Below are 14,255 nucleotides of genomic sequence, written 5' to 3'. Positions count from 1 at the left end.
TAACCTATTTACGTAACACTTCAATAACTCTTACATGTCTGTCAAGGTTCTAATTCAGGGCACACTTTTAGAATAGGAAGTGATGTGTGCTCTCACATAGTCCAGCATACTTTATATATCAAGTATAAAGTATACATAAATAAACTGAGATCATATACTTTAGTAACTCCATGAGGACAGAGACTTCTCTCCAGACCTTCTATGATCTCCACTACGCCTTGCACATAGATTTAATCATATGAAAGGACTTCAACGCTTGTTGAATTATTAGACTAATAATTAATGATCCTACTGTCACATTTTATGCATACTTCTTATCTTTATCACAGTTATTCATTTGTAAAGGGTGCGAACACAAATGCCTACTGGAGACAAGAAAGTAATTTAAATGAGCAGGCCAGTCCAGGGTCACAATAGGGAAAGATGGGGACAGCAAATAACTGGAGAATGGATGAGGCAGCTACTTCTCATTGAGAATGTGAGCCCAGCATATTGCCAAATTTTTGATTTTCAAGAGAAGGCAGAAATCTAGAGATTTATGTGAAATTGATTGACTTTCAAGTGTTGGAAACTCACTAAAAATTGTAAAAATTATCTCTGCAAGATGAAATTGACCTCACCTCCAGTTTGGGACTTCTGGTACAGCTATTTATTTTAATCAGTGCTTTTAACCTTAACAAAACATGGAAGGGACTGTCATTGACTACTTTATAGCCAATCTCCACTCCTTCCTTAAAGTTTTATTCCAGGTAGCAATATGCCCGGCTGAAAGATACTTCCCAGGTGCCTTTACTGCCAATTCTGTGGTATATTCATGAAAGCAGCTCTGCTGTATGAAATCTTGACCAGTTGGTTATGGATATGCTCAGGGACACCAACTCACCTAGCGCTTCTTTCACACTTCAACATGGCCCTGAGATTGTGGGTGGCTAGTGATATCTATGTGGAAGGTTTTAGATGGTCATTCTGAGAAAGCTTCTTAAAGGAAGACTACTCAGCTGGAAAGTATACCCTTTTAACATTCCCCTTTCCTAATTCTCCCAGCCTGGAATGTGCACATGATGGTAGGAGGTTGACCAGCTGTCCTGGACCATGAGACAATCTTGAGGATGGAAGCCTGCACTAAGATGATACAGTAAAAGGTAAAGAAGCCTGGGTCCTTATTCACTGCAGAGTGCCTGCATCTAATTATATATGTAAGAGAGACTAAAGCAACTGTCCTGTTTAAGCCACTTATTTGGATTGTCTGCATATGCAACGGAAACTAAACCTAACTAATAAATACAATTTTTATTAATAAAGTGTTTTATTTTAAAATAAATTCCCACCTATTTAAAAATAAATTCCCTATCAACACAACCTATCTGCCCTCAGGGTGCCAGTAATTTCTGTTAGTATTGGCTAAATCCAGAGGATACTTTTCAGCCTTTATCTTAATGTTTCTGAGGCATTTGACACTGTTGACCCCTTTCTCCTTGGACCATTCTTCTTCCAGGCACCAAACTGAGTAGAACCTAAGATATTTCTGCTTCCACTCTCTCCTCTTTTATCTGTCTTTACCAAGTGATGCTAGAGTTAGTCTGGAAATATAAAAATAAAAAAATAGGAAAAACACAAGGCTACAATAATTAAAGTAAGAATAAGCTGATAGATCAATAGAATAGACTGGGAACCAAGAAGTAAACCCAAATCTTGTTCTCAAACCCAAGTTCCTGTGCCCGATGAACAGTGAGGCTAAACAAACCAAAATGTCAGTGTTTGGAGCAGAGAAAGGTTTATATTGCAGGACCAAGCAAGGAGAATGGGTGGCTCGTGCTCAAAACCCCTAAACCCCCTAATGGTTTTGGAGGAGAAGTTTTTAATAGGAAAAACTTGGGGTGAGGCCTGCAGGGTGTGTGACTTTCTTCTGATTGGTTGGTGTCGAGGTAACAGGGCCGGCAGTGCTCCAAAAATCTTCCGTTCAGCTTGAAGTTACCATCCTCCACCTGGGTGAGGACCTTAGTTCTGGGAGAAGAACTCAAAACATGTTGTCCTGTATATTCCTTGAGGAGGAACCAGGACCCTTCCCCAAGGGTGCACTATTGTTTCATGACTGCTCTTCCTTTCCTTCTTCATTCCCTCCCTTCCCTGATTAGCAACTGTTTGAATCTTTAGATTCAACCTTAGAACTCAGGGAAGCTCAAGGAGGCTGAATGAAGTCTATGGACACAGGAAGGGTTTGTACCAGGGAGGGCCCCACAGGTCCTGCCTCGTTTCACAGGGGGAAAGAACAAGTTGTTAATAAACATGTGGAAAAAAGTTTAACTCACTATTAATAAATTAATGTGATGTTGCTTTTAATTTATGAAATGAGTAAAGACTAAAAAGCTCAACAATACTCAGTACTGGTGAGAACATGAGGAAATACGCATTCCAGTATACCATAAGAGGGCAAATTTGGAGAACATTGTTGAGAGCAACTTAGTAATAGCTTTAAAAAAAACAATTTTAGGGCTTCCCTGGTGGTGCAGTGGTTGGGCATCCGCCTGCCGATGCAGGGGACGCAGGTTTGTGCCCCAGTCCGGGAAGATCCCACATGCTGTGGAGCAGCTAGGCCCGTGAGCCATGGCCACTGAGCCTGTGCGTCCGGAGCCTGTGCTCCGCAACGGGAGAGGCCACAACAGTGAGAGGCCTGCATACCGCAAAACAAAAAAACAATTTTAATGCACATACTCTTTGAACCATCTACTCCTCTTCCCTCCCATCTGTACAAAGATGATTGATTGGACTTCCCTGGTGGCACAGTGGTTAAAAATCAGCCTGCCAATGCAGGGGACATGCATTCCAGCCCTGGTCTGGGAAGATCCCACATCTTAGTTGCCGTGGAGCAACTAAGCCCGTGCGCCACAACTACTGAGCCTGTGCTCTAGAGCCCGCGAGCCACAGCTACTGAGCCCACACGCCACAGCTACTGAAGCCCACGTGCCTAGAGCCTGTGCTCCACAACAAGAGAAGTCACCGCAATGAGAAGCCTGTGCACTGCAAGGAAGAGTAGCCCCCGCTGGCCACAACTAGAGAAAGCCTGTGTGCAGCAACAAAGACCCAATGCAGCCAAAAATAAATAAATTTATTTTTTAAAAATAAAGATGATTGATTGTATAAGGATTGTCATTATAGCATTGTTTGCATTTGTAAAATGCTGGAACCAATATAAATATGCTTCAATAGGGGACAAATTAATGAAAATACTATTTAGGCATATGGTGGAATACTATGCAGGGACCAAAAAGAATGAGTTAGATCTATATATACTAATATGGAAAGATGTCTGAGATTTATTCATTCATTCATTCATTTAAGTGTTTGTTGAGGGTGTACCATGGCTCTCTTTTAGGCTCCATGATACAGCAGGGTAGGGAACAAAACAAAGTTTCTGGGCTCATGGATTTGCTTTCTAGGGAGAAATATGGATAATAGGCAAGCCAAGAAAAAAATATGTAGTATGAAAGATCCATGAAGAAAAATGAATCAGGATATGGAGGATTGAGGCTTTTTTTTTTTTTTTTTTTTTTTTGCTGTACACGGGCCTCTCACTGTTGTGGCCTCTCCCATTGCGGAGCACAGGCTCTGGTCGCGCAGGCTCAGCGGCCATGGCTCACGGGCCTAGCCGCTCCACGGCATGTGGGATCTTCAGGCTCAGCGGCCATGGCTCATGGGCCTAGCCGTTCTGCAGCATGTGGGATCTTCCCGGACTGGGGCACTAACCCGCGTTCCCTGCATTGGCAGGCGGACTCTCAACCACTGTGGCACCAGGGAAACCCTGATTGGGGCATTATTTTATATTGGGTGGTCAGAGGAGGTTTCTCTGATGAGGTAGCCAAATGGCTGCTGCAGTTTTGAGTTTCAAATCTATATGTCATTGGACATTTAACCCAGAGAAATGAAAACTTAACCTTCACACCATAAGTTTGCATAAAGCATTATTCATAATAGCCAAACTTGGAAACAGTCTTCAATAATGAGTAGTTAAACAAATTGTAGCACATTCCATATCATGGAATACTTTTCAGCAATGAAAAGGAATGAACTATTGAAATACACAACTTGGATGGATCCCAAGGGAATTATACTGAGTCAAGAAGGTCAGTTTCGAAATGTTATGTTCTGTATGATTCCATTCATAGCATTCTTGAAGTGACAAAATGATAGATATAGAGAACAGAGTAGTGGTATATGGTTTATTGAGAAGGGGGAAAGGAGGTGTCTGTGACTATAAAAGGGATCCTTGTGATGGAATAGTTCTGTATCTTAACTGTGGTGTTAATCATGTGTGATATCTACACATGATGAAACTTCATAGAACTAAGTACACATACACACACACAAGTGTATATAAAAACAAGTGAAATCTGAATAAGGTTGGTGGATGACATCAATGTCAATTTCCTGATTGTGATAGTGGACTATGCTTATGTAAGATAGTAACATTGGAGATTAGGTGAAGAGTATACTGGGTTTCTATTATTCTTACAACTATATGTGAATCTACAGTAATCTCAGAATAAAAAGTTTTTAAAATTTTCTGCACATCAGAACTTCCATGTCTTGTCTTTTTCCAGTCAAACAAAACTCTGTGTTTTACACTTAAAGGACTAATCACCAGTGACAAAGGAACACTATGTGCTGCTTGGCTTACATTTGGCTTTTACTACCCATCCCTGAACCAATTAATGTGGCAGGGGGGCTAAGATGATACTCACAGGTCAATGCCAGCCAAGACCCATCCTTGAAGTCAAAACTCTGCAGACCTCCTGGGTCCTATGCAGTGGACTAGACTGGATGCTGGTGAAACATCCACAAGATCTGCTGCATCACCTTCCCCTATTCTGACTGTTTAGTCACTTGGGCCCTATATCCTTTACAATTAGGTTCTCCTGCATATGATAGGAAAGCTCAAAAAAGGGTTTTTATCTCCCTCATGTAAAAGAAGACCAGAAGAAGGCAATTCAGGGCTAGTATGGCAGGTTCATCATCCTTAGTGGTTTAGTCACTTGATGTTTTTCTGCTCCATCATTCTTGGGCGTGGTACCTAACTCTCAAGATCATGTCATAGTCCAAGATGGCTGCTGGAGTTTCATAATCCAGACAGGATGGAGAAAGGACAGAATGTCACTTGTCCCAAATAACTGAACCCTCTTTTTTAAAATGGTGGCCATTTAATTCATTGTCCAAACTTGAACACCTTTGAGATAGACAGTGGGTGCTCTTAATAATTATACAAAGACAACAGGTGGAAATAGGAAGTATCCCAGATAAATCAAGGCAAATCATCACTGTGTCTTTGAAGGGTTTCCTATTCAGAAGGTTCTTCTACTCCACAATAGCTTTTCATTTACGAGCATAACTTAAAAATAGTCCCACTTGGTCAGAGCTATGTTTGGTCAGCCCAGCACTTTGATTCAAATATGGTGAGAGGGAACGATGCTGTCCTAGACATCATGTGAAACATGGCCAGGGCCAAACCCTCCTTGGCCCTCATCCTTTCCCTCTCTCCTTCATTTTCCAACATCTTCCCTCAGTCAAAAGCCAAAAGTCCCTATGAAACAGACCTGAGAAGTATGTGTATGCCCCATGCTGAGTCATCTCATGAGCTAAACTCTCCGTTGTATTCTGAGGGGACCAGGAATAATACTCCTATCACTAGGGAAATTCCTAGTGTTTAGAGGTTACCTCCCAGAAGAAGACAAAGGCCAGACGTCTCTTTAGATGAGGCCAAATTCCTGACTACACAAATACCAAGAACGCAGGATGATAAAACCTTCATAAAAATATTAGAACTGGGCTTCCCTGGTGGTGCAGTGGTTGAGAGTCCGCCTGCCAATGCAGGGGACACGATGCAGGGGGATGTATCACTACATCCACAATTAAAGAACCCTGGAGAGAAGTGATCAAAGGACTCCTAGTAACATGGAGGCCTTTCTGCTTTGGGGTGAAAAGTGGGTGGATCTTTTCTACCTTTTGAAGTTTATACCATGTGCATGCCTTAATTATGCAAAACAAACTAAATTAAGAAATAAGGACACAAATGAATTCTCAAGTATTTAAATCACTTTTTTCTGCACAGAGAAATGGATATACTGTTTTAAATTTTAAACTTTTAAAATGGTTTTGCTTGATCAGAAGAATGACTTTTGTTTCAGAAATTTACTTTTTGATTTTGAGGAATATTGGCTCATTTATAAATAAGGTCTGAAATTTAACAGTAAAAAAGCATGAGGTATCTCATTTTGAGATAGTGGTCTGTTCATTCCACATCCTCTGAAATTTTCCATTCTAAGACAGCATTTATCTTGCTATTTAAAAATATATTTACTATTCAAATCTAGGTTTTGGTCTAGTTGAGACTATGTGAGAAAAACAAGGAGTGAGATGCAAAGTTGTTATAAAGAAAACAGCAAAGAAAAAAACTGTCAAAAAAATTAATTTAAAAAGTATGGTACATGCTACAATGTTATTGTCATTATATGTCATTTTAACAAGTGTGTATACTGATGTGAAATGATATCCAACGTATGTGGTCATGTTAAAACAAGTTGCAGTACTTTATGTAGAATAAATTAATTTTTTGTAAAATAATAATATACTAATGTAAATACTAAAACAATACCAGAGGAATATAAACAAAACTAATAAGTGTGTGGTGTGCTGGAAAGACTGGTAGGAGAGGATAGATTATGAGTGACTTTCTTGCTATCTAGGTTTTTTTTTTGGCTGCACCATGCAGCCTGTGGAATCTTAGGGAGTCCTAACCAATGGACCACCAGGGAATTCCCTACTTTTTAGGTTATACATTTCTGCAATACATATTTTATTTTTACTAAAAGCACATATTATTTTGTTAGCAGAAAATACGGTACAGATAATTTAAAAGTTATAAAAAAGGGGTAGTTATAGAGAGCTAAGAGAGACTACAAAGTGTTACAAGCAAAGAACTCAAGGCATATGCTCTCTGACATTTTTTTTCTTTCAAAGTTTAAAACTCTAATACTTTATTGTATGGTTAATACTCTTTTCATCTACCTCAAATCCTTTGTGGCACCCATAAGAACATTAATAAATAAACTATTGGGAGGATATTGACAAGCTGTGAGAGAATCTGTTTTGGAATAGGTTTAGGAGTGACTGCGTGGAGGAAAATTTGGACAGGCAGTACGGATAAATTTGGCTAGGTAAATTCATGAAAACAAAGCAATGGCGATAAAATTGCTTGTGGAGGACAGACTCTGTGTCCTGGACCCTTATAGGAGGGAGGTTCCACTGAAGCTTTGTGAGCATAGGAGTGACATATTGATGGTGCAAGCCATAGTAAAGGCAATACCAACCAGGAGGACCGATTTGGGGGCTATTGCAATAATGACACAAGAGGACATTAGTGGGGTAAGAGCTAATAGAAACACAGGAACGGGCAGGTAAGCAGGAAAAAAATCAGGATACTCAGTGCCATTCTCAGCTATTTCTATGGAGAATGAAGCTGAAACAGGCAAGGAGGAGAGAGTCATCTTCAAACAAAGAAATTAAGAGGTGTGCAGTCAGGAAGTGAACAGGAATCAGAGAGAGAGAGAGTAAGACGTCTGATAAAGGAGAGGAATTTGCTTGCACTTTGGGAAGAGATCTCCTTCTGAACAGGTGTGGCTTTGTAGTTTTCTGACCATCTCCCAGCAACCCCGCTGAAACAGAACCCATAGGGCAGACTCTCAGAATGGACTACTATGGATCTAAAGGAGGACTGAGAATAAAGAGGAGGGGGAAAAATCAGGAAACTTTTAAGAATAATTGATTTGCACATATTCTTCCTCTTATTCTTTCAGGTTGATGGAGAAGGAGAGATGGATGTTTCATCTAATAAGTACCTATTTAAAAGCTAGTATATACTGGGCTCTATTCATTAAAGCACAAAATCCTTCTAGATCCTACAAGGTAGTGCTAGTATCATGATCTCTATTTTATGGCTGGGGAAATTGTTAACTAAATTGTCTAAGGCCACAGAGTCAGTGAATGACAGAGCCAAGACTAGAATCCAGGTAGGCTGGCTCCAGAGTCTAAGCTCTAACCACTACAGTAAGTGGCCTCTCTATCTGACCCAGGTCTCTGCTAGACAACTTTTTTTTTTTTAATCAGATACCAGTATTGCTGAGTTCATTTAATTCTCATAACAACTTTCCCTGGTATAGGTTATTACTTTAGTGACCAGTGTAAAGAGTCCTAGATTAAAGAGCAATCTAAGACATGATACAGGATAGAAGAATTCAAGGCATACTCAGGTATGCTGTCACTGAAAAATGTGATTATCTTTAGTCGTTAAAATTTTTTTTTTCTTGGCTGCACTGTGCGACTTGCAGGATCTTAATTCCAAGACCAGGGAACAAACTGGGCCCCAGCAGTGAAAGTACCAAGTCCTAACCACTGGACTGCCAGGGAATTCCCTGAATATTATTTCTTTTTGAATTGGCAATTAGCTTACCGACATTTAACTGTCTTCCATTTCCTGAGGATAAAATCTTTGGAGACAGTGGGGGGAAAAAGCTAATCTGACCCGTTCTTTCAAACAACAAGGGTTTGGGGGATTTCGTTGAATACCAGCACTTTGATATGAGCGGAGGGTGCCTGGTAAATACCCTCTGCTTCCTGCCCTTATGAAGTTTGCAAGCTACTGGGGCTAGGTGGGGGCAGGGATGGTAGCTACTTCCAGCATGGTCACCATCAGTTTCTTTCCTCTCCATATGCATGTGACATGCATCATTGAGAGGTACAGCCTATTCTTGCCTTGAATCTGGACTTGCCTAGAATGCTCTGACCAAGAGAGTATGGCAGAATGATTCTACACTGATGCTGGGCCTGGCCTACAAGAGGACTGACATCTTCTGCCTTGGACTCTTAAGAGTCCTCAGCCACCATGGAAGACGCCTGTATTAGTCTGCTCTGGCTGCCATAACAAAACACCAGGCTGTGTGGCTCAAACAACACAAATTAATTTTTTCGGTATATTTTCTGGAGACTGGAAGTCCAAGGTCAAGGTGTCAGCAGCGGTGGTTTCTCCTGAAGCCTCTCTCCTTGACGTGCAGACAGCCACCTTCTCTCTGTTCTCACAGGGCCTTTCCTGTACACGTTTTTAATGGTGTTTGTTGTTGTTGTTGTAGTTGTTTGATTGGGCTAAGTGACGTTACTAGAGAAAGCCAGGATTACAAAGGACGTGAGAGTTGGTATTGGGGCCCTTCTTCGTGCCAAAGGTGAGCACAATATTTACAAAGCCCTAGTTGTACTGCATACACCTCTTCGCCCGGCCCATCTTCTTTTTCTCTTGTTTGGCCACCTTGGGAGTCTGACCTCTTACTTTCCCAGCACCGGCCAGGGAACCATGGACTTCACCTCTAAGCACATGGCTGGCTACTTCCAGAGTGCTCAGAGTCTCCACCCCACACTGACCCACGGTTGCCTCATCCTCTAGGATGAGGATGCTCCTGCCAGGAGCACGACTTGAGCGATGCCCTCCAGGGAAGCTACATGAGCCTTGATTTGGGCGACCGTCTCCTGGCCTGTCACCTCGAGGGTGTGTAGCTCCTGGGCGAAGACACAGAACTGCATGTCGGCCATTGAACCGTGGGCACCACTGCCGCTACCGCGAAGATGGAGTCGTGAAGAAAGAGCTTTAATGGCGTTTTTTGATGAACAGAAGTTTTTAGTTTTGATGAATTCCACTTCATCAACTTTTTTTCTTTTTGGTTACTACTTTCAGCAACTCACATCCACATCCAGTCTTCATGCTCTAGGCCCCTAAACCCCACTCACCATACCCCTTTCTGGTCTATACTAACTTGCCGGTTTTCTCCCCAGGTCTACACTGGCTCGCTCACTTCTTCCCCGCTGAGATCTCGCCAATTCGGTTGGTTTGCCAGGCACCTTCTCGGGAAGAGAGCCCGCATTCTGTGTCCTTTCTGGGAATGAATAAAGGGAGTTCTCTCTTGTCCAGTCGGGGGTCGGTTCCGGGTTGTTAGGATCCTTGAGCCTCAGTGCCCCGGGGCTTGCAGGGAAAGGCAGAAAGAAGGGAGAGGAGAGAAATGCCAAATTATACCCCGGACTGAGACGAAAGCCTCGCGAGTTCAGTCAAAGTTGCTGGCTCTACTGAGAAAGAAGATTCAGTTAATTTTTAAGGATTTACATTCCCATTTTTTCGGATAAACCCTAGACTGCAAAAGAATTTAACAGCTCAGGGTGAGTGCACTTTCAGCACAAATGCAGATTTTACTCATTTGGAAAATCGCTATCGGGCTGTCAGGATGGCCGAGTGGTCTAAGGCGCCAGACTCAAGCTAAAGTCGTTAAAGCTTACTTCGCAGAGAGGTTTCTGGTCCCCGAATGGGGGCGTGGGTTCGAATCCCACTTCTGACAGACTATTTTTCCTCCCGCTCTAAAGGCAACCACTACCACTTTCTCTGCCATTTTTTGTTTCCATTCATTCTTCTCTCTACTTTCCCTTTTACAGTTCTAACGACGGACCCTCAATTAGGAAAAGAAAGACTCTTTATTTTCCGTTTTAGTTGCTACTTATCACGGATCATGTTTTGCTCTGCACTCTGGTTTGTTCATTAAAGGCGCTTTTACTAAACGCTCGTTAACCCTGGGGAGTCCTGGGAGAAAAATGAGTCTGGTGGGAACAGAAAGACGTGTACACAGACTCGGTGATTATAGGCTGCTCCTGAGCTCACGGGCCATTGGGACCGTAGTCTCAAGTCCTTTCTCACTGCCCGAACCCATCAAAAACTAATGGTGCGGAAATTGAAAGCAGCGTGGTTCACTCTGTTACAGGATTGGGATGTGAAAAGAGTAATACAGGACTGGGATGTGAAAGCAGCGTGGGTCACTGTGTTACAGGATTGGGATGTGAAAAGAGCAGGAAAGGTTCCACCGAGATTTGAACTCGGATCGCTGGATTCAGAGTCCAGAGTGCTAACCATTACACCATGGAACCTCCGTTGGGTAAATGCTTCTACACTGTCCATCTGATATCTCTTTCCTTGTGCTTTCTATTATTATTATTTTGTTTTTCAATTGAGGTATAGTTGATTTACAATACTATATTCGTTTCGGGTATATAACATAGTGATTCAAAATTTTTATACATTATACTTCATTTAAAATTATTTTATCCTTGTGCTTTTTAATTTAAAAAAAATTTTTGATGAGAGAGATGTATAGAAAACAATTTAAAATGAAATGTGCCACTTTAACCGAAAGCTCTGCCTCTTCTCCCAAATTGATTTATTTGTTTGTTTTCATTTACGGGGGCGTTTTTTGGAGGGATGGAAAATCTCTGCTCTTTCAGCCGAAGGGCGATGGAGAAGCCAAAAGCAAGGACGGGAGGTGGGTGGGAGGGGGACTTTCACTGATTGTTTCCACTGAGTCTGCTTCCCAGATTTCTATCCCTTGATGTCAGGGTCAGGGCAGGATCCTGATCCAAGAAGATGGATACCTCTGGAGGTTTTGATTTTGCCTTCATTTCCGATCCACGCAAAGGCAAATTGGATTTTAATCTTGCCGTTCAAAAGGGAGAAAAACTTTAACATCTTTTTTCTACAGCTTCGCTTATTCATTCTAGGATACTTGCAGACGCCTCCAGAGCAACTTGGAGTTTCTTGGTGCTTCCTGCTTAGCTGTAATGATGGGCTTGCCATTTTAAAATCTGTCCTCCCTCTCCGAGATGCCTTAAGTGCAGGACCAGTTCTCATTCCTCTTTGACACCCTAAGGTCTGGTACATAGTAGAAGCTTAATCAATGGCTAGTTGTATGAACGCCTAGATGAAAGGTTGAATGAATGCATGCATGCATGAGTGAACGAACGAGTGAATAAATAATCAGGTAGCCCAGGGCTGGACTTTTTTGAATGTTTCTTTTTCCTTCTCTCCATAGGCTAAATCTGACAAGTCTAAAGGACACGATTGTTGCTTTTTGCGGGGGTGAGGGGTTCCTTTCCAGGTCCTAGCTCCCAGGTGGACATTCCAGTGTTCATATGGCCACACAAATGTGTCCTCGAGTGTGGATGGCCAAGATAGGACGTCATAGTACTGGGTATAGTCATTTATTTCTCTAAACTTTAACTTTATTAACATAGCATGATTATTTACCTAGTAACTATTAAGAACAACATATAATAAAGAGATCATACATGTAGCATCACTGGAAGAAATACTCATGTATAAATTACTACTTTAGTCCGTCTAAATATTAATTACTGGCCAGTCATTCTTCATGCGCCTCTGGTAGTCTCCCAAGGCTGAATTGCTTAGGAATCCCTGAATCGTTTTCTGGCTTTCATCCTTTTGTTGTAACTCCATCCAAGCAAGGTGCCTGTCAAGAAATAGCTACTCAATAAATATGGGTTGAAGTGCATATATCTTTTAGAAGGTGGAGAGGGAAGCAGTGAAATTGAAAGACTTATGGCCAGGTCACTATAGAGTTCTCCTAAGTGTCTATTCCTTCCCTCCATGCATGTAAACTCTCCGTTCTATCTTCTTGAGTCTCCTAGCCTTAAAAGATGGTCTAAGTTATCTCAGATCCAGCTGAATAATGGACCAAGCCTTTCTTCCCCAGTATAGGTGGCACACTTTTTATTCCATGAGCCACAAGCTTATTTCTTAAAGAAAAATGTCCATTGGTTTTAAAATTACACCAGAACCTCAAAAGCCCACTCTTCAATTATAAGCTTTAAACTGCTCTCTGAGGATAGGCAAGGCAGAAGGGGTATAAATGAATGTTTTTCAGTCTTAGCACATTTATATCCCAGGAAAGGGCAGGGAGTATAGAGCTTGAAGATAGTACAGATGGCCGTGGGTTGGTTTATTTATTTGTGAGTTTGGAGTTCAGAAGGCTACACTTTTCCCTTGGAATCGCTCATGGTTGGTTCATAAATATTGCAAGGTGAATGCAAACAAAGACTGCTGAGGGGGATGATTGGGGGAAGAGATGACTGGGACCCACAGTCCAGAAGCAATCTGATCCCTGGCAATCTGCGCAAGAATGATTTGCAGTAACCTGGTAGCAGAGCTGAATCCAGAAAGAGCAAGTCAGTGTGGTGTAATCAGAGTCAAGAACCAAGTTTAGCTGGAGTGTCCTGTAGAAATGGGGTTTCAGAACACATGACCCTACCTCAAACTGAAGACCTCAAGGCCTTCCTGGATCCTCAGCTCTGTGTACCTTGCTCATTTCACAATTAGAAAGATATTCTTTCATGTATTTATATATTTATCACTGATACTTACTACAAATATGTATTTAGTTTTCATAATGTGGGGAAGTGAGAGAAATATTGTTCTATATCTGACAAAGCTTATGACACATGGGGAAAAGCAGATGATTACACAAAAATTTCCCAAAGTTATGGTAAATGCTAAAATAAGTGATGGATCAAGTGATAACAGAGCATGGCCAATGCATACCAACAGGAATACCCAATTAAGGGCAGGGAGCAATGAGGAAAGCCTGCCAAAGAAGGGATGGCTTAGCTGAGGCCTGCTACAGGCTCCCCAGAACGTTCCATTTCTCTTTCGCAGTATTTATCAGACTGGGATTTTTTTAAACAATTCATTTGTGGACTCGTGAATTCACTTATTTGACTTATGAAATAAATGTCTACTCATCCTAACAACTCAAACAAAAGTGACTAAAGTAGAATTTATAATCTCCCCCTTCCCTATTCTCTGACACTGTTATCACTGGAAACGTTGAAGTGTCTTCTTCTATACATTGTACTGTTGTACTGTCTTTATTTTGGTAACTATATATCTACAATGTCATTCATAGTTCAGTTGCATTCTTTACCGTAGAAATTGTATCATCTTGGGGCCATTATGCGTCTAATGCTTGTCTTCTCTACACTGCACCAGGGCAGGGACCCTCTCCTTTGTTCCGTTCCAGGTCCTCGGTGCCTAATTGTAATTCTGGAGGGAGAGATCAAGGGAGGCTTCCAGGAGAGAGCAACTACCTTGCTGAGGTGTAGAGGATAAGAAGCTTTGAGGGCAGAGAGAATTGCTTGGAGCAGAGATTGAGGGCGCCCAACGGAAGACTCAGAGACGCGCGCAGTGAGGGGGGAAGCGCCTCTAGACAGTGTGACCTGAGAGGCAGTTGAGTGGCAAGGCGAGACGCCTTGCGTAGAGTCGCCACAGCTCAGATCAGCATAATTAGGATTCAAAATGTGAAATGAGAAGGCTTCGGCGATGCTGAGAA

The 14,255-nt window shown here is 41.8% G+C and overlaps 2 non-coding genes and 1 pseudogene across 2 annotated transcripts; 1 reads left to right on the top strand and 2 right to left on the bottom strand.

The window, feature by feature from the left end:
• Positions 1–9,202: 9,202 nt before the first annotated feature.
• Positions 9,203–9,621, bottom strand: LOC131764218 (ubiquitin-like FUBI-ribosomal protein eS30 fusion protein; annotated as a pseudogene).
• Positions 9,622–10,307: 686 nt separating this feature from the next.
• TRNAL-CAA (transfer RNA leucine (anticodon CAA)) lies at positions 10,308–10,424 on the top strand. The gene is made up of 2 exons: positions 10,308–10,345; positions 10,379–10,424. It is a non-coding gene; the product is annotated as a tRNA-Leu (tRNA).
• A 508-nt stretch (positions 10,425–10,932) lies between these two features.
• TRNAQ-CUG (transfer RNA glutamine (anticodon CUG)) lies at positions 10,933–11,004 on the bottom strand. The gene has a single exon. It is a non-coding gene; the product is annotated as a tRNA-Gln (tRNA).
• Positions 11,005–14,255: the final 3,251 nt, after the last annotated feature.

Source organism: Kogia breviceps, chromosome 10 (assembly GCF_026419965.1).
Source record: "Kogia breviceps isolate mKogBre1 chromosome 10, mKogBre1 haplotype 1, whole genome shotgun sequence".
Classification (NCBI taxonomy): Eukaryota; Metazoa; Chordata; class Mammalia; order Artiodactyla; family Physeteridae; genus Kogia; species Kogia breviceps.
This window is presented reverse-complemented; position numbering and strand designations above follow the sequence as displayed.